General features: G+C 45.5%; 1 pseudogene; it reads right to left on the minus strand.

The window, feature by feature from the left end:
• Positions 1 to 2984: 2984 nt before the first annotated feature.
• On the minus strand, positions 2985 to 5868 carry LOC144371276 (arylsulfatase D-like; annotated as a pseudogene).
• Positions 5869 to 21196: the final 15328 nt, after the last annotated feature.

The following is a 21196-nucleotide window of genomic DNA, read 5'->3' on the forward strand; positions in this document are numbered from 1 at the left end:
TCAAAACATCATCATCTTTCCTAAATCTCCTCCTTCTTCTCCTCCATCTCCTCCTCTTTGTCCTTCTTCTGCTTATCTCTCTTCTTTTCCTCCTCCTCTTTCATCTCCTCTCCTCCTCTTTCATCTCCTCTACTCATCTTTCATCTCCTCCTCCTTTTCCATCTCTTCCTTCTCCATCTCCTTCTCCTTCTCCTCCTCCATCTCCGCCTCATTAACCCCTCATCCTCCCCTCCATCTCCTCCTCCTCCTCCTTTATATTCTCCTTCTCATCATCTCTCCTCCACCTCATCTCTACTCCTCTTCCTACTCTTACTCCTTCACCTCCTTCTCGTTCTCCTACTTCTCCCGCTCCTTTTTCTCCTCTTCTCATTCACACTCCTTCTCCTCCTCCTCCACCTCCTTGTCCTTATCCTCAATCTCCTCCTTCTTCTCCCTCTCTTTTTCTGCCTCCCCATCTCTCTTTTTCATCCTCATCATCATTTCTCCTTTTTTTCTTTTATTTCTTTTCCTATTTCTTCTCCTCCTCTTTTTTCTCCTCCTCCTCCAATTTCTCTTTCTTTCTCTTCTCCTCCTCTTTCTTCTCCATCTCCTCCTTCTCTTTCATCTCCTCCTTCTTCTACTTCCTATTCTCCTCTTCCTCCTCCTCTATCTCATCCTCCTCCTTTTCCTCCATCTCTTCCTCCTTCTCCATATTCTCTGTATTTTTCTACTCCTGCTTTTCATTTTCTTCCTCCTCCTTTCTCTTCTTCTCTCCTCATCCATCTCCTCTTTCTCCTCCTTCATCTTCTCTTCTATCTCCTCCCTCTCCTTCTCTTCCTCCTCCACCCTTTTTTCTTTCCTCCTGCATCTTCTTCTCCTCCTCCTTCATCTCCTCCTTCTCCCTCTCCATTTTTTCCTTCTCCTTCTCTCTCTCCTTTTCCTCCTCCTCATCTCTCCTCTTCTTTCTCCTCTTCCTCAACATCTCTCCTCCTCCTCTTCCATCTCCATCTCCTCCATATCCTCCACTTTCTCCTCATCTCTTTTCCTTCTCATTATCATCTTTTCTTCATCTCCTCCTCCTTCTCGTCATCCTCCTTCCCCTTCTTCTCCTCCTCCTGCTCTTTCTTCTCCTCCTACATCTCATCCTCCTCCTCCTGCTCCTTCTTCTTCTCCTGCTCATCTCTTTTCTTTCCTCCTTCTTCATCTCTTACTTCTCCTTCTCCTCCTCCTCCTCCTTCTCTTTCTTCTCCTCCTCCTGCTCTTTCTGCCTTTTGTCCTCCTTCTCCATCTCCTCCTCCTTCTCCTCCTCTTTCTTATCTCTCACTTTCTCATCCTCCTCCTCCTCCCCCTCTCCTCCTCCTCCTCTATCTTCTCCTCCATCTCCTCCTCATTCTCCTTTCCAACTTCCTCATCTCTCCTACTCCTCCTTTTCATCATTTTCTCTCCTCTATCTACTTTTCCTTCACCTCCTTTTTCTTCTCTGACTCCTCTGTAACTTTGTCTTCCTTCTCCTTCTCCTCCCTCTTCTCCTCTTCTTCTTTCCTCCTCCTCTGCATCATCATCATCATCTCTTCTCCATCTCCTCTTCCTCCTCCTCCATTTTCCTCCTATTTCTCCTCCTTCTCTTCCCCTACTTCTCCATCTTTTCCTCCTCATATTCCTCCTTCTCCTCCACCTCGTTCTCCTCCTTTTTCTCCTCCTCAGCCTCCTTTTCTTGCTCTTCCATCTCCTTTTACTACTTCTCCTCCCTCTCCTCCTCCTCCTCATCTCTCCTCTTCTTCCTCCTCTTCATCTCTGCTACATCTCCTCCTCCTTCATCTCCTCTTGCTTTTATTCCTCCTCCTCTTTTTCCTCCTCCTTCTCCCCTCCTTCTCCTCTCCCCTACCACCTCCTCCTCCAAATTCTCTTCCTTTTTCTCCTCCTCTTTTTCTCATCCTTTTCCTCTTTCCCATCCTTTTTTCCCTTTTTTCTCCTCCTTCTCTTCCCTCTCCCCCTCCTCATCTCTCATCTTCCTCCTCATCATCAACATCATCTCTCCACCTCCTCCTCCTCCTCCTCCTTGTCTTTCTTTTTCATTTTTTTCCACCTCTTTTGCCTCCTCTTCCTTCTTTATTTTCTTTTCCTCCTTATTCTCCTCCATCTCCTCCTCCACCTCTGTCTCTTTCTCCTCCTCTTCATCATCATCCCCCCCTCCTCCTCCATAGTCTCCATGCTCTGGAACCTCCAATGCGGACTCCTTTGGCTCCCTGTCTCCGTCCCTCCCTTTGGCTAGCCCCTCATCTCTGTAGATCCCGTTGCACCTCCCCAGCTGCTGGTGTTCATCTGTGGCCTCCAGTAACCCTCCATGATCGGAGTCCTAATAAGTGATGGTGGAGTTCTTCAGATGGTTCTAATCAAGAGCTTGGAGGGCTTTAAATGTGGAGAATGTGGAAGGTGTCAGAGAGAGCGCTCACACGGGTCTCAGCTGGGGGCATGAGCTTCCCATTCTTTGCACAAGCCACCTTGTACTGGACCGTCACAGAAGGAGCCCCCTGCCCAGAGACTACAGGGATATGTGTCATCACGGTGCTGAGACTGTCATGCCCAGGTCTTCTTAGCACTGCGTCACCTCGAAAATCAGGAGAGACTTGCAAAGAAATATCCAGGACTTCGTCAGCAGGCATGGTTTTGATGTGCAGTGCCGGTGGGGTCAAGTGCCATAATAAAAGGGTGAGAGGGTGGCCGGGGTGGGGAAAAGCCATGACAGATTTCAGCCCACATGGAAGGAACCACAACCAATAGCAGCAAAGTTTATGATGGCCATGATCAGAAGAGCACAGGACACCTGCAAACCCAGCAGTATCTCCCTGCACCATGGAGACCAGCGGTCCTTCCTACCTCTGAAGACACAGAGGCCAATTCACGAGGGACGTGAGCTGCTGTCCTCCTTGGGAACATGTGCCTCTCATGTAGTTCAGATGTCAGGATATTCGTGCAAGAACATGTCACCTGACCTGTGAGGGCTTTTATGTCTCCAGGAAACCCTTGCAGATGGAAGAGTCTGCAAGTTCTTTTTTCTCTCTAGCATGTCCCCAAGCCCCGAAAGCAGAGCCCTTTTCCTCCACGATGCTGAAAGCTAACGTTTTCTCTCTGCTTCCTGTAACCACTAAGGGTGACGCTGAATGACAGCTTCTCACAAAACTGACTGCTAATGAAATGATTGGTTTTGTGCAAAATTAGACTATCACTGGGAAGAAATGAACAAACAAGTGACACGAGTGGGGTGTACTCTCCCCGGTTCTTGATCTTGACTTACCTACAAACCACTCCATCCTCTCCACGTTGTCTCTGTATAAACCATGGCATCTTCTCCCGAGGAAGGCTTTCAAGGTCACCAGAGGAGTGTGGACGTGCAGCTGGAACACAAAGAGAAGAAAGGGCCTGTCCTTGTTTGTGAAATTAGAAAACCACTGGAATTATGGACGGGAGATGATGGTGTCCACAGTGGACCTTGAATGTGCTGCATCCGTTACCTAGGTTCACCTGCTGGGATTTCACTGTGAGGGGTCCCCTCAAAAACTCATGAGTTAGACCATGCAAGAAAGTTCACAGGTAAAATGATTAGATTATGAGAGGTGTGACCTAGAAGTGGATTAATCCACTTGGATGAACTCACTGGGTGGTGACTGTAGCACGTGGCGTGTGGCTGGAGAAGGGGATCCCTGGACTGTGCCTTTGGGGTCTCTATCCTGTCCCTGGTGAGCAGAGCTTTCTCTGCTTTCTGGTGCCCTGTCCTGAGCTGCTCTCCTCCTCCAGGGCCTTCTGCCATTTTGTTCTGCTACCCTTGGGCCAGAACCATGGAGTCAGTTGGCCAACCATGGACTGAACCTTGGAAACCATGAGCCCCAAATAAACTCTTCCTTCTCCAAATGTTCTTCTTGGGACCTTTGGTCACAGTGGCAATTTTGTCTGAGTAAAACAATATCCATGGTCAGTATACTACAGGAAGATATTTTGAGAGGGAGCGACGGGACACCCCACCCACCCACCCTGCGTTACAGAACATTGCCATCATTATTATTTTATTATTAGGTGCTGCTAATTTCTGACTTTTCCTAATTTATAAATTAAATATCTTCATAGGTATGTACGAATAGGGAAATAGTTATATATTATACTATATGTATGAATATTTATTTATTATTTATATATGAATGGTTGGGTACTCTCTGGGGTTTCAGGCATTCCCTGGGCCTTGGAAAGAGTCCCTGATGCACGACCACTACTTGGATACTTTCCAGTGCAACCCGGTAACTCAACGCAGAGATCCAAGTGTGGAAACCAATTCATACAAAGAGGTTGGACCTTTCCTTTTTCTTTTTTTTTCTTTTTTTTTAGCACCAGAGATGAAACCCAGGGGTGCTTCCCCACTGAGTCCCTTTCCCAGTCCTTTTGATATTTTATACAGACAGAGTCTCACTGAGTCTCTTATGGCCTCTCTCAGTTGCTGAGGCTAGCCTCCTACTTGCCATCCTCCTGCCTCAGCCTCCCCAGCTGCTAGGATGAGAGACATGGGCAAAGCGACTCCATAAAAAAATCCTTCAGCATATACACTGTGGATTACTATGTAGCCATGAAGAAGAATAGCTTCCTTTCATTTGTGAATGAAGTGTGAGTTTGGACCTTTTCAATGCTCCTGCTGCTATGGGACCCCAGGGTAGCTCATGGCTCAGAAACTGGCCCCCACCCCGGATCGTGAGGGTCTCCACCTTTGAATGTAGGCCGTGGCTTTCTGCAGCATCCGTCTGGTGGTGCTCCCCACATCCATGGGCTGCTCGGTGACCTGGTGGTTCCGCATTAGCAAACAGTTTTCCAGAGTCGCAGGAACCCACAGCTGGAGAACCACGTGGTGAAGACGAGGCTGGCTGTGCGCCTGACAGCGGTCTAGGGATCCGAGAGGAGGCCACTGAGTTTGGCAGCCATGGGTGTCAGGACGCCCAGAGCCAGGATTTGGGTGTAGCGGCTGAACTGGGCAGCCACTGTGACGCCCAGCTCTGGGGGCCTGTCAGGGTCGCAGTTGTTTATCAGGGTGAAGAGCAGTCCATAGAAGTAGTGGAAGCTATGGTTCAGCGGGTGGTGGCAGTAGTCACCGCGGGACGCGCAGCTCACGCCCTGGTGCCACTTTCCTGCTAGTGGAAGTGGGTGGTCAGCCACACAAAGGGCGCACGCTTTTGCCTGGGACAAAGAACCCTGAGGCCATTTGGATGCAGTCAGGGGAAATAAACCCTCAAAAGAGCAGATCCTGAATCAGCAGAGGCTATGAGTGACCTCAACCAAGACTTGCTTTTGGTTTTGGGTACCAGGGATTGAACTCAGGGCCACTCGATCCCCATCCCCAACCCTTTTTTGTTTATTTAGAGACAGAGTCTCGCTGAGTTACTTGGGGCCTCGCTAAACTGCTGAGGTGGGCCTCTAACTTGCGGTCCTCCTGCCTCAGCCTCCCAAGTTACTGGAATTAAAGGTGGTGGAGCCAGGCTCTGAAGAGCTTTCTGATTCCTTGGGGCTGAAGAAGATAGACAGGTTCATAGAAGGAAAGAAGGCAAAATATAAATCAAGAACCCCAAACCTCTGCAATGAGGAGAACTTCTGAACTGAAAACCATCTGAGAGGGCCGGAGTGGAGCCAGATACCAACTCAGGAGGCGGAGAAGGATGAAAGTTTTGTTTTGTTTTCCTCCAGAGGAAATTTGTCCCTTGACATTTGGATGGGAGGGGAATCAGGTGTTCAAATACTTACGAGGCTGGTGGCATAGCCTTGTTCCTTTGGGATTTTTTCAAAAGTGGTTTCATTGGCAGGAAGCCCACCTGAGCCTGCATTCCAGTAGAGGACCAGGTACTCATTGTTGTCCATTCCTGCGGATCCCACAGCAGAGCAAGGCTCATGTTCCCTTTGCCAGGAACAGGTCTTAGCAAAGGGATTCTGAGCACCGGGGGACAGTGGGCAAGAATCTAGCTGTCAGCACTTGGGGAAGGTGGAGAAGTGGTGCTCTAGGTAGGAAATGGGTGCACATCAGAGAGGTTGTTGAATGTGCTATTGTGCACAGCATGACCCCACCACTGAGCATCATCTGCCCCAATGTCAGCTGCATAAGTTGGACACACCTTGCCTATCATGAGAACCAACACAGTCTATCTATCTATCTATCTATCTATCTATCTATCTATCTATCTATCTATCAATCATTACCTATCATCCAGGTGCCATTATGTTGCATCTATCCCCTTTCTATCCACACATCATTTATCTGTCACCTGTATATGCATTATGCATCTGTCACCTCTATATACCTCTATCACCCATCATTAGCTATCACCTGTTCCTCTATTATCTATTGACAGGATTGCTATCAATTGAGCATCATTAATCCATCTTCCTTCATTGATGGTATCACCGTCATCATCTATGGAGCATTGTATCTCACCTGTCAATCACCGTATTTCTGCTTCTCATCCACAAATGATGGTGGTCATCCCATCCCAGAAGGCTCCCTCTGCACAGCCTACCAAGGGCACCTACCTGGCAATTTTATGAGACAAGAGCTGGTATGTGGACAATATCAGAAGGAAAAGAACCTTTTTCCTGTACCAGACGTGCACAGATATTTGTGTTGGGTGTTTTTTCCCTGAGCAATTTTTTTCTCTGAGTATCAGCATGATTCCCGCAGAATCTGCAGTGTGCTGTGTGTCCCAGATCAGCTAGGGATGATCTAGACCTCAGTAAGAGGTGTGTGGTTATCTGTGACTCCCATTTGATTAACCCAGGGGTACCTAATCCCTGAGCCCCCTCTGTAACCCTATTTTGCATTTTACTTAGAGACAGGGTCTCACTGAGTTGCTTAGGGCCTCCTTTTGGCTGAGGCTGGCTTTGAACTCGTGATCCTCCTGCCTCAGCCTCCCAACCGCTGGGATGACAGGCGTGTGCCACCATGCCCGGTATTGTGCGTAGGTTTTAACACCCACAGGGGCTGAGGGTTGTGAGGGGTGAGGGCATACGAGGTCCTGTTCGGAGCACACACTGCAGGAAGGTGACAGGATGGGACATTAGCTTTCAATTTCCCAGTATCTGCGGGATCACTACCAAGCTAGAGTGGCGATGGGGTCCAGGCTGCAGCCGGGAGCTGCTGCCCAGGGTCCCCGAGACACCCACCTGATTGGAGTGGCTCTGCTCGGGGTGCAGAGAGGGGGGGCCGCCAGGTGCTGGGTGAGTCTCATGCCCCCCTCCACCAGCCGGTCAATATTGGGCGTCCTGAGAAAATCAGATGAATGTCCCTTGGGAAAGGGCTGGGAATGCTCTGGGCCTCAAACGAGGCCTACATGGAACTTCCCGGGGCTCCGTGGCACCTGTCTTAGTGCGCCCACTTCTCTGAGTTTGCAAAGGACAGATGAGGCTCACCCTGGGCGGTTCCTCCTACAGCCCTCCTCCCACCTCAACTGATGCCAAAGCAACAAAGAGCACCCCAGATTTTGAATTTTGGCTTTGGCCTGGAGGGCTGGCACAGAGACACCTTGCCTGTTTCACTTTCTGGGAGTCATGAATGACAGATGTTGCACAGTGATTATAAAAACGGGCTGTGAGAGACGCTTTTGTCCAGCTGGGGAATGACGTGGGTTCTGAGCCCAGGCAGTCTGGGCTCAGCCAGGACCTTAGGTAGGTTCGGGGTACGAAATGCACATCTGTGTGGTGACATTCTCCTCTTAGGGTGGGTTATGGGGGACCCCTTGTCACAATAACACTGTGGTTACATTGCAGGGCTTCTTAGAGGAAGATGGAACCCAACAAAATTACATTTAAAGGAAGAGATGACTGATCTCACACACAAAGGCAAAGTTTTTGGCTTTTTCTTATTTTTTTGGGGGGTGGTATGCAACCCAGGGGGGCTTGTATGCTTTAAATATCCCATCAGCATCCACGAAGGGTGCACTCTGAGTTTTCTACCAGGTTTCTCAGGTGCAAAATTCAAAGAGAAGATGAAAAACTTCACCTAAGAGCTTTTGCAGTCAGATGTGCAAAAATAGATTGAAAATCTCACTATAGATGCGAATCCCAAAGGCAGTTACCCAGCCCCTAGAACTCAAGGAATTCCCCAAGGACTGTCAGATGACAGGTGCTACTCTCTTCCCTTCTCCCTTAGAGGAGGCTGCATCTGGTGGGAGCTAAGCTATAAAAGCTCAGACCTTGTTCTTCATGCGCCTAAAGCTGACTACTCAGTGACCTCCCATAAGAAAAGTTTTTCTCCCCTGAGGACAACTGGAAAAGTGCAGAGACACTGGAGGTGTCCTACTTTGGGATGTGGTGCTATTTGTGAGCAGCAGGTGGAGACCAGAAATGTTGGTAAACATCCTACAATGCATAGGATGGGCCCATCACACAGAGCGATCTGAGCCAGTGTACCAGTAGGACCAAGGCTAAAGAACCTTGTCAGTCCTTCCATCCATCCATCTACTCACCCACCCACTCATTCATCCACCATTCAACCATCCATCTATAAATACATCCATTCATCCATTCACCCATTTGCACATCCACCAACCCACCCATCCATCCACCCACCCATCAATCCATTCACCCATCCACCCTTCTACCAATTTGCCCATCCAACCACCCATCTGCCCACCCATCCACCCACTCATCCATCCATCCACCCACCAAGCCACCCATCCATTCATCCATTCATCCAGGCACCCATTTATCCATCCACCCACCCACCCACCCACTCATCCATCCATCCACTCATCCACTGATCTATCCATCCATCCACCCACCCACCTATCCATCCATCCACCCATCTATCCATCTATTCATCCACCCATCCACCCACCATCCACCCATCTATCCATCCATACATCCAGGCAACCATCTATCCATCCATCCATCCATCTATCCATCCATCCATCCACCCATCCATCCATCCATCCATCCATCCATCCATCATCCATCCATCCAGGCAACCGTCTACGCATCCATCCATCCATCTATCCATCCACCCATCTATCCATCCATCCAGGCAATCATCTATCCATCTACCCATCTATCCATCCACCCACCCACCCACCATCCACCCATCTATCCATCCATCTATCCACCCACCCATCCATCTATCCATCCACCATAGGTGGATGGGCAGATAGACAAATGGATGATGCCTGGATGAAAACATGGACAGATGGGTGGGTGGAGGAATGGCTCGTTCATAAATGGATAACTAAGATTCAGGCTGATGGATTTGGGGTAAAATTCTAGTGATTTGCTAACCCTGAGAATAAAGGACTCAGAATTGAGTACTATTTTATAAGCCTGTGTGTAACCCTCTACCCAGTTTAGCCAAAATAAGAAAATACCCCACCCTCTCTAAGATCCTCTGGCCTCCAAAGACCCCCATTCAGACCTTCTCCTGGCCACCATTTTGGCCCTGGCTCCCCCACACCCCACTAAGACATGTGTTTTGCCCTAGTCTCCAGACATACTGGGGATCAGGGTTTCTGTGAATACAGGATATTTGGAAATTAATATAATCAATACAAGGTAAATCTGATCATTTAAATACTTGTACTACTATCTATAACTTAAATTGATGATACTATGACTTATGCCAAGTCTTTACTCAATTTTATTAAATAAAGAAAAGGGGGAACACAAGACCCCAGAGGCACACACTAGATCTTACAAAATATTTGATTTTTTTCTTAATTGTAATATTGAGAATCTCAGGGGATATAACTCAGTTGTTAGGGTGCTTTGTTCACATGCACAAGGCCCTGGGTTCAATCCCCAGTACCACCAAAAAAAAAAATTGAGACTGCTGCTGAATTTATTGAATCATGTTCACTGCTGCTGAACATGATTCAGTAAATTAAATCAGGTTTGAAAAGATAGGATTTAAACCTGTCATCACGAAAATGACTGAAAAACCTGACACAGGAAGGTAAATCTTCTAACTGCAGAGTTTACAACCACGTAGCTTCATGAACTTGTCAGGTAAGCAAAAAATTATGAAGAGACTTCTATGGACCCATTTCTCAGATCTATTTTTTTAATTTGTTTTTTAGTTGTAGATGGAAACAAAATAAACAATTTTGTTTATTTTCTCATGTGGTGCTGAGGATCAAACGCAGGGCCTCATATGTGCTAGGCGAGTGCTCCACCACCGAGCCACTACCCCAGCCCTCAGATCTATTTTTAATGTGCATTGTAGTGTGGACTGGAAAATCCACCCATGAAACTAGATTAATCCTACTGACTGTAGTGGTCAGTTATATGTCGATCCTATGGCAAACAGATTGTCTGGGTTTTTATTTGAGGAATAGACACCATAGGAGAAAGCTAAACCAGATAATCATGCTGCTCTTGGAAATTAAGACTATTTATCTGAACAGTTGTCCAAAGAGAAAGATTGTTGAAATAAAATTTTTCTCTATAGGCCAGTTATTTACATAAGGTATCAACAAATGTAGGGTTGCCCTGATCATTCTACAATAGAAATGGGCACCTTTCGTAAGTATTATTCCTGAGTATTCCTGAGTATTATGCAAATGTCTAGTCAGGACCACTCAAAAGGTCTAGAAATAGTGGATGCATTTAGTCTGGTCTCCTAGAATGGACAAGAATAATTACAGGAGGATGCCTGTCACCTGGAAGTTTATTGGTAATACCCTAACCCTCAGTGAGATGAAACCCAAAAGGATGTTAGGATGTTTGTGTTCTGCCTTCAGAATATCTACATCACTGACAGACCTAACAGACTCCTTACATGTGAGAATTAAGAGAAAAGATGATGACTATCCTATAGCCTGTATGAATACAACTCATCTGATGGCATCACTAGTTATTGCCAGCTGATATTTCAGAGCTACGCTCTGCTGAAGTTAAGGTTCAGGTCTGACAAAGGTGCATTCCAGTTAACCAGACCTAGGCCAGATCTGGTTCTCATGATCTTTGAAGTGACTACTTTAAATATTATCCCTTGCTTCTATGATACAGTCTTTATGGCTCTGTTTCAAACTTACAATATAGGGATTCTCTTAATGTTGAACTTCAATTCCTTCCAAGAGCTTTCATAGTCAGATAAATGCTGATGGAAAAACTAGAGCTGAGTTAAAATGCTCTAAAGGCCACTGTGATTAATGTTGTGACTGAGCCCCCTCCTCCGTGGTTTGTGGAGAGGCTGAAGCGTCATGCCAAATGAAAATGTCTGTGTTACCATTGCCAAGTGCAAGGCTTCCAAATAAAATCGAGAAAAGATAAAGAATCTTCTGATGAGTGTTTGGCAGAATAATAATAATAATAATAATAATAATAACAACAACAACAACAACAACAACAACAATAATAACCTGGATCTTCCAAGTTGGTTATGTCCAAGAGATAGTATGTTTTCTACTAATGCCTTTTGTGTTTCAATAGTAGATAATGATGACCTCGGACCAAGAATCCAGTGACTGAAAGATACAATTTCCCAATCGCCTTCAAATATTAAGGAAGAGGAAATATGTGGGGTGCCACTCTGAATGACCCCCCGCCTTCCAGTCCTGAAGCAAGAGGCTCTGATGGATCACTACATCAATCCCTGAAACTCTCTCTCTCTCTCTCTCTCTCTCTCTCTCTCTCAATTTCTGTGAACCCTTAAGGTCAGAGGAGCCATCACAGAACCCAAAGAAAAAGGTATCTGTGTCTCTTTGGTTATTTCCTGCAGCCCAGTTCTCCTGGCGTGACCCTGAGTGTTTTAGTGTGAGGAACCAGCAGCCAGTGATACAGACATGGTCCCTGTCCAGCTTTCTGACTCTTAAGCCTGTATGTACTGTGAGCTTCAACCTCACCATGTTGATGTCGTTAGATTTATATCTGCCCTTTTACATTCTATTTTCTTATGTGTTTTTTGAGAGGGGTGGGGATTGGGGATTGAACACAGGGGCACTCAACCACTGAGCCCCAACCCCAGCCCTATTTTGTATTTTATTTAGAGAAAGTGTCTCACCAAATTGCTTATGACCTCAACAGCTAAGGCTGGCTTTGAACTCATGGTCCTTCTGCCTCAGCCTCACAAGCTGCTGTGACTTAAAGTGTGCGCCACCATGCCTGGCCCTCTGAACTACATGACCTGAACTACATCTCTATTGCAAGTTTTATTTTGAGACAGAGTGAAGCTAATTGTGGAGGCTTCTCTAGCAAGTTACTGATCTATTTTTGTTGTTATTGTTTTTTTTTTTTTTGCTGTTTGTTAATGAAAGTTTCTGATTTTTTTTAAGTGAATGAACTCATTGTAGACCTGGCACCTCCTGAGAAACTGAGGCAGTAAAAAGACCCCCTTGAACCCTTGATTTTTGCAATCACATCAGAAAGTTTTCAGACATGTCGCCCTGTAACAGGCATGAACTTTTTGAAGGGGAAGGGGACATTCTCAAGGGTGAGAGTGGGTCCTCTCAGACAGCAGAGGGACCCTGTGCCTCTTCTGCACTCTAGTTTTATTGGAGTTTGTGGGAAGTTTCCAGAGAATCCTGCCCAGGTGCACTTTTGGACTTTTGACAGCAGGGTGACATCATACTTTCAAGTCTCGAGGGTCATGGCAACTCTATGTCACCTTGGCCCACACTGAGCCATTCTAATTGGATTCTTATCCAAAGAATTATCCTTTCTTCCAAAATCTGGCCTGTGGAAAGAGTCACAAAGTCTGTCCCTGCATAGTCACTTGGGTTCCTCTTAGGGGGTTTCCTGCCTGCATTTTTCATGCAGACCACAGGCAGTTGGCTGAGGAATGTGACATCTCCTGTCCACTTGGGCCAGGCAGAGTTGCAGGTAATTGCATTTTGGAAATCATGCATGTGCAGGTCAGCACGGCGGGCCCATTTTAAAGGATTATTCTCTTAACCGTCTGTTCCCACCATTCTTGCCTGTGTCCCCTAAAAGACTAAGAGACACAGGTACAGAAAAAAGCACAGATTTTGCTGAAAGTGTGACAGAATAGAACATCTGGGCGAGTAGGCAAGTTGCAGTCAGCATTCTATCCTCTGGTTCACAAGGGTCCCCGCTTTTCACCCCAGTTCCTCTTTGGCAAAGTACTATGGGGTGCACCAACTTCCAGATCTTCAACTTGGTTTCCCTGTGTCCCACTGGGCTGTTTAAAGAAGCATGCTGCAGGGCAGAGTGGCACATGCCTGAAATCCCAGTGGATTGGGAGGTTAAATCAGGAAAACTGGAAGTTGGAAGCCAGCCTCTGCAGCTTAGGGAGGCCCTAAGCCACTTAGCAGACCCTGTGTCAAAGTAAAAAAGATCTGGAAGTTTGGCTCAGTGGTTAGGCAGTGCTCAGTTAAATCCCTGGTATCAAAACCCCCACATATTTTCATATAAAGCAATACACCCTTAGTTGTCCCCAACTCCCTTTGTCCTTTTGTGCCAGAAAAGTCTTCTTGGATTGAGTGCATGTTGGACCTAGCCACTTTTGACTTTCCCTGAATCAACACTGTTTCTTTCTCTCTTGGTCAGGGTGACCCCTCCCCGACCTCCTGTGTGTCCAGGGTGGTTCAGGTGCACGGACTCGGGATCTGCCACATCCACAGTCTGAGGCTGTACACGTGACTCTCCATTTTGCTCTACTTGCCCTCAGGCTGCCTTTCTTATATCTCAATTGTACATTTAAGGCAAAATACTCTCACATCCAGCCATGTTTGGTATTTTATTTAGAGTCAGGATCTCATTGAGTTGGTTAGCACCTCATTTTTGCTGATGGCTAGATTCGAACAAGCAATCCTCCTGTCTCGGCCCCCTGAGCCTCTGGAATCACAGGCATGAACAACTATGCTTGGTCTCACCCTCTGATTTGTCAACTTCTTCATTGGATTGATAGTATCTTGGAGTCACCATCTGGAGTTATTCTCTCAGGCCCATTACAGTTATGCTCACACCCACCTTCTTTGAACCAAAATAAAAGGGATGCTCAGTGGCAAAGTGCCCCTGCCCTCAATTCAATCTCTACCATGGGGGACAATAAAGGCACCTGGAATTTAATTCTCAGCCCTGGGAGCTATGTGTCCACTTTTCCATACCTCTGGGAATACGACTTTTTACACAATAGCCCCCTTGGCCATGGGCAATATTGTTTGGTAGAATGAACTTGGGCCAGTGAGCTGGATGTGATAGACTTCACAAAGCCCAACTTAAGAGTAGAGAAAAAAAATTGTACTTAATTTCCAAGAGGGGTTAGACATGACAGGCAGTGTTGGCCCCAAGTGGCAATTTTTTATGGTTTATATGCAGGGTTAATGGGCCCAGGAGAGCAGGGATTTGGTTTCTTTCTGGTTGGACTATCAGTTGAAACCCAGGATGCTGAGAGTGCTGGGTCAGCTCCTGGGGCTATGTTGCTTCCTATGGATTGTGACTTTTGTTGAAAACCTTGACATGGAAAGAATACACTGGAGGGGGACTTTCTTCTGACAAAGTGAGGTCAGTCTGTGCAATAGAGTGACATGCGTCCAGGGGGCAACTGAGTGTGAGTTCACAGACAGGTTATAAGACCACAGATGCCTGAAGCTTAAATCCTACAGATAATACTAAATCCTAGATACAATCTCCCCTATCTATACATGCCTATGATTACCCTTTCTATAAACTTCAAAGTCCTTGTCAGCATCTGAAGACAGGCTAAGAACAGGGTTTCCTTGTCCTCCTGGTGTAGCTGCACTGGTCAAAGTAGAACATCGACACTAAGCACAAAGCACCCATTTTATTTCCACCCCACATTGCTGCCCTAGAGGATTGCCCTCCTTCCTCACCACCGTTTCTGCTAGGGAGGGAGCCTTGGGCATCAGAGCCAACCCCAGTTGCTTCCTTTCATAGATCAGGAGCCTCCTCGAAGAAACAGAGGCCAGGAGATGAGGAGAGTGACTAAATAGTTTTCAAATTTTTTTTATTTTTAGATATTATATATGAGTCATATATATGATATCTTTGAAAAGTGCTTCAAAAATTTGGAGACTGTGTCTTTCTAAATCACATGAGGTCGCATCAGCTAGAGAAAAAATATATACATAAATATAATATTTATATGTATTATATATATTATATATATTATAGATAATATTCTGATTAGATTTATTTGGTGTGAGAAATATATACATATTATATATATAAATATATATTTTACATATAAAAAATATTTTATATATAAAATATATTATATAAAATATCCATTTTATATATAGAATATATTATATAAAATACATATTTTATATATAAAATATATAATATATTATATGTATTTTATAAAAAAAATATGATATATATTTTATATATACAAAAAATATATAAAATATATAGTATATATATAATACATAATAAAATATCATACTTTCTTTTTTAAAGTACTAGAGAATAAACCCAAAGGGGCTTGACCCCGTCCTCTGAGCTCCATCCCCACCCTTTTCATTTTATTTGAAGACAGGGTCTTACTGTTTGCAGATGCAGACCTGACCTTGGGCTCCTCCAGCCTCAGCCTCCTGGAGAAGCTCTGCTTTGCTTTTGTGTTGAGGTTAAACCCAGGGCCTCGCCAAGCTCGGAAAGCACTCTATGGCTGAAGCCCAGCTCAGCGCTAGGCGTCACCTCTGTCACAGAGGCTAAGCCAAGACTTCCCACCTGGATTCCTTCCCAGCACAGCCTGAAAGCTCCTCCTGAAAAGGGCTGCCCAATTTCAGCCAGTGATTGGACGATTTCAGCTGTCAGTCACAATCCAGAGGCGGGCCTGGAGGCCATCCATCCGGGTCGCTGGGGGGAACTGTCCAATCAGTGCGCAGAGGGAGGGGAAGGGCGGGATTCCGCAAGCTCCCGGGCTTTTCTTCCTCACCGACTGGGCTACTCCTGCTCCAGGCCCCGTGTTCTCTGCTCCAGGGACCACAGTGACTGCGCTGCCCGTGTTCTCGGAGATCTCGAGTGCCCAGAGGTTCCTCCAGAGGACGCCAGGTCACCAGAGAAGCCAAAAATGGTGAGTTTGCTGAAGAGAGGTGGTCAGCACCTGCCTTGGGGCCGGGCGGGCGGGCGAGCTGCGGACTGGCGCGGAGTCCCCGATGTCGGGTGGCCCTGGGCCCCGCCCCCTGGTTTCCTGGGTTTGGAAGGGTGGCTCAGGTCCCAGGTGTCCCCTTTGCTTTCTACCTGTGGCCCGCATTCACTTTTTTTCAACGTGTAGGAAGCAGGGCCACAAATGCACCTTCCTTCTCCCAGTGGAGCTTCACCTAGTGGAGGTCCTCCAAATTGCAGGCGCCTCCTTTCTTCTAAAAGGCCACCTCCCTCCACCTCACAGCTTGGCCACACATTCTTCTTCCCACTCGTTTCAAATAGACACCGTCTGCTAATTGTCATTATCGCTTAGTGAAATATTGGAAAGAATCAATCAATCTTCCTCCCCCTGTCCCTTCCTCCCTCCCTCACCCCTCTCTTCCTCCTTTCCCCTTGTGTTGGAAGCTGGGCTGGCCTCCAATTTGTGATCCTCCTGCTTCAGTCTCCCGCTTAACTGGGGTTACAGGCCTGTGCTAATGTCCCTGGCAAGAAGAACACTTTTGAAAGCATTTGTTTTCTATTTGTGAATATTATTCTTGAGGGGAAAAAATGATCACTTAACACTTCCTTATGTTTGGTCAGAATAAGTGCTTTAAAGGGAATAAGGGTGTTGTTTATAGATCCCAGGGATATGGAATTCTGGGCTACATCAATAGAGTATAACTGCTCTCTTTTCTGAGAGTGTATGATATAGAGTCACACCAGTCCTGTACTTAGGTAAGCACACAGGGTAATAATGATGTAGGGACAAAGGAGGCAAGGCACTGAAGGTAGCTGGAAACAGTTTTATCTGGCAGCAGCCAGTCTCAGAGGGCACTGTTTTCGCTATAATCAATCCATCCATCCCCTCAACCCCGAGTTCAGGTGGTTTCAGAATTTTATACCCAGCATGTAAGGGGAAGGGCTCAGAAGTTTACATTGTAATACCGGGACCCCCAAATAACTCTCAGACTACACAGTCTCATTCCAGTTAAGCCTTTATTGCTGGCCAGTGGCAGACACTGTGCTCTTGAAAGAATGAGATAGTCAGAGTGGTACCCCTGCCTTCAGTTGGCTCCATATTTAAGCACAAAAACCACAAAAGAGAATTTTGGGTGTTCAGGCAACATAAGCAAGTCTGAAAGTTGTGGTCAGTTAGTCTCCAGTTGGCCCCATAGATCATTCTGTGTTCTTGGGGAATTTTCATGAACAAAAGAATCCAAACTGCCCCAGTTATGAGCTTTTTGAGTGTCATGGCTGAGTTCACAAAGTGGAGTCACCATAGTCAAATTGTCACATCACTCACATAAAAGCTGGTTTTTCTTTCTCTATCCTGACCAAGTTAACCCTTCTAGGACAGTACCTGAGGAGGGGAGAGCTTCTTCTCCCCTTTCTTTCCTCCCCCACCAGCTGTTATCATGGAGCCCAGTTGGTGACTTGTCTGTGAAGCCCAGCTCAAGGCCAGAGGCCTTGTTTGCACATTTCTACACACTATTATTCTGGATACAAGTGTGTAAAAAACTAGTAAGGGGAAGTCCAGCACCTGGAGTGTTGATTTCTTTTCTTTTTTTTTTTTTTAATTTTTGTTTTAGAGAGAGAGAGAGAATTTTTTTAGTATTTATTTTTTAATTCTCAGCAGACACAACATCTTTGTTTGTATGTGGTGCTGAGGATCGAACCCGGGCCACCCGCATGCCAGGCGAGCGTGCTACCCCTTGAGCCACATCCCCAGCCAGGAGTGCTGATTTCTTTAAGACTAGCAGCCCAGTAAAATAGGGCAACACAAAAATAGGAAGTTTATCTACACTGAACTTTTTTGTGGACACTCTTTTGTTGACAGTCCTAAAATTAGCCATGGTGAAGATTTCTGGAGAAACCCAGTTTCAATTTTCTGTGCAAAAAGAGGATGCCACTACAATAATCTCTGATTCCTTTACTGTCCTTCATTCCCAGCTCTTTTCAGTATGATTTTCAGAAAGGATCTGGCTATGGTGCCCAGCCTGGCCTGAAAGCTGTGATCCTCCTGCCTCAGCTTCCCAATCTGTTGAGTTTAAAGGCATCGACAACCCCAGCTGCAGAAAATAGTTCATTTTAACCCAAATATTAATTATCATACTAAGGAACATGGATTCGAGTTACCCTGAATGATGTGTGTGACCCTGCTTGGAAGAGATTACATCACTTCTTTTTTTTTCTTTCTCTCTTTCTTTCTAATTTTCTTTCTTTCTTTTTTTCTTTCTCTTTTTTTTAATATACCAGGGATTGAACCCAGGGGCACTGAAACACTGAGCCACATTCCCAGTCTTTTTTATATTGTATTTTCAGACAAGATGTCACTAAGTTCCTGATGGGTCTCACTAAATTGCTGAGTCTGGCTTTGAATTTAGCAATCCACTTATCTTTGCCTCTCAAGGTGCTGGGATTACAGTTGTGTGCCAGTGTGCCTGGCCTCCATGAACTTTTATAAAAAGAAACTGTGTATTACTGCATCAACCAATTGCATTGGTAGGAACATCAGATTGGTGGGGTACAGAAAAAAAAATAAAGAAAATTTCTTCTGTATGTCTGTTATTGCATTGTGAGCTTTGGTAGATTTTGGAGACGTCTGGTAAGGCTAGTGATGTATTCTGAGAAGTTGTGAGATTGTGGTCTGATACAGAAATTAAGATGATTGGCTGTTAAAGGGCTTAAGATAGCCCAAGATAATGTTTGCTCTCCATACAGAACCCTGCCTTTCCACCCTCATGGTGGTCTAGTTAGCCAAAGTCAAGTACTCTGAAGGTTCTTTGATGTAGATGCAACTGTATAGAGAACTTGAGTTCACAGCTGTAAAAATCTTGTGCTTTTTCTTTTATGTTCCTTAGGTGTAGGCACCATGTGAGATTTCTTGGGTAGAGGTTCCCTTTAGACACCTCCCAGAGTCCCATGTCCTCAGCCACTATCCTTTCCTGAAGCTGCCACAGAGTGCCCACATCTGCCCTGTGCCTTGCAGGGTGAACAGAATTTCAGACCCTGGGTCAGCTGCTCCCAGAGGACAGCCTGAGGTGTGAGGTGCAGCCTCTCAGGGAAGCTGCTGGGGGCCCTGGGCTGAGGAATCATCTGGAAAAGGCCTCATCTAAACAGCTACTTCTTAGGACCTTGTTTTCCCCAAGCTCTGTTCCTATTCCTTGGAGACAGGTGGACAGTCAGCCTATGGATGCTGGTGCTGAGGGGCCAGGTGAGCAGTGACTCCTGCCCTTTTAGTTTCTCATGGTGTGAAGGAGCAAAACCTCTCCCAGAGCATAAGGACCACCCACCCCAGTGCAGAGGTGTGCAAAGCTGAAAAGCCTCATAGACTGGAGTCATGGTACAGGTGCCTGGGAGAGTGATCCTGGATGCTTTTCATGAGCAAGACCAGGAGGAAGCATGTCCCAGCTGTCAGGGACCTTCCCTGCCTTTTGAGCCTGACACATCTGTGCTCCCTCAGCACCAAAGCTTTCTGTGTATCACTTTGAAATGATGTGCTCACTTATCTGAGGCCCAGGTTTATTTATTCAGAGCCAAATGGGATGGACTATTATTAAAGAGGCAAGAGAGAGGCGGATTAAAATCCACCTTTTTTTTGTTGTTGTTAAAAATCCCAGATTACAGCCAGATACAGTGGTGCACACCTGTGATCCTTCCTGCTCCAGAGGCTGAGACAGGAGTGTTGCAAATTTGAGGACAGCCTTAGCAACTTAGCTAGGCCTTATGCAACCTGGTGAGACTGCGTCTCAAAATAAAAAGTAAAAATGACTGGGGATGTGGCTCAGTAGTAAAATATCTCTGGGTTTAATCTCGGGGGTATCAAACTAAAAAGAAAAAAAGAAAAAGAAAACATTTAATTACCTAATTTACCTTTTGCTACCCCTGAGTATGTATAAAAAGTTTGTAAGATTCAGATTTGTCTTTTCAGTGGTTTCAAATTGAAATCCAACCCTGGATTCCTAAATACCACGTAAGATACAGAGAAAGTCTGTCTTGCATTATTGCTGCAGAATTTGAGTCCAATTCTATTTAAATAGTGGTGGACAAATTTATGAATGTGATTTCATGAAAACTAGTATCTGTCCTTAACAAGGTGATGAATTTGACGAAGGACGACAGTTTTTCACCGTTGTTGTCTGACCTTGGCAGGTTCATGTTAACTGTGTGGTTTTATCTTATCAGGAATGGAACCCAGAAGTGCTTAACCACCAGCCCCTTTTAGATTATTTGTTTTGAGACAGAGTCTTGCTACATCATCTAGGGCTGCTGGGGTTACAGGTGTGCACCATCACACCTGTCTTCATTGTAATTATTAAGGACAATTTTGGCAATGCCTTGATTACCCAATTGTAATCATTTAATCACTGAATATCAGTGAAAGAGTAAATGACACCTGTTTTCTGCAAAGGAGAGATCCATGTGTCTAAATAAGGGTGGTGATCCCCTCACCATGTCACCTAATTCCTGTTCCCTCCCAACTGCCTCCTCGTAGAGTCACCCCTTTTGGGAGCTAGCCTTTTAGCTTATGAAACTTGGGAGTAACATAAATGCTCTCTCTATTCTCTCTGTCCTGTACAACATTTTGCCTGGTCTTAGATACAGTTTACTGTTTCCAATTTTTTGAAGAGTATTTTTTGTTGTTGCTGTAGTTGAACACAATACCTATTTATTTACTTTTATGTGATGCTGATTATCAAACCTAGGGTCTCTCACGTGCTAGGCAAGCACTCTATTGCTAAGCCAGAATCCCAACCCTCTTATTTCCATTTTTAGATATAGTTTTTTTTAAGTTTACCTCCAAAATACAGTAAACCATGCCCTAAATTTCACAGTATTTGCTGAAAAGCTCAGTGTTTTTTCAGAGAGTTTAGAACATGGAAACATTCACTCTTCTTTGTGAGAAAGTGTGGTGTCTTTCTACTGATTTTGTTGTGTTTTTATGCCTCTAATTGTGTACCTTTTGTATCATAATCATTTTTCTCTCTCATTACATGTATTTTATCAAGCTACTCTCCAGCCCAAGAGAATTAGTATTGTAGACTGTTGTTTATTTATTTGCTTCCTTATTGAGTGCTGGGAATTGATGCCATGGACTTGCTCATGCTTAGTTATCTTCCAGAAATAAATTTCAATTTGTGAGCAACGTTCTGGAGAT

Source organism: Ictidomys tridecemlineatus, chromosome 16 (genome assembly GCF_052094955.1).
Source record: "Ictidomys tridecemlineatus isolate mIctTri1 chromosome 16, mIctTri1.hap1, whole genome shotgun sequence".
Classification (NCBI taxonomy): Eukaryota; Metazoa; Chordata; class Mammalia; order Rodentia; family Sciuridae; genus Ictidomys; species Ictidomys tridecemlineatus.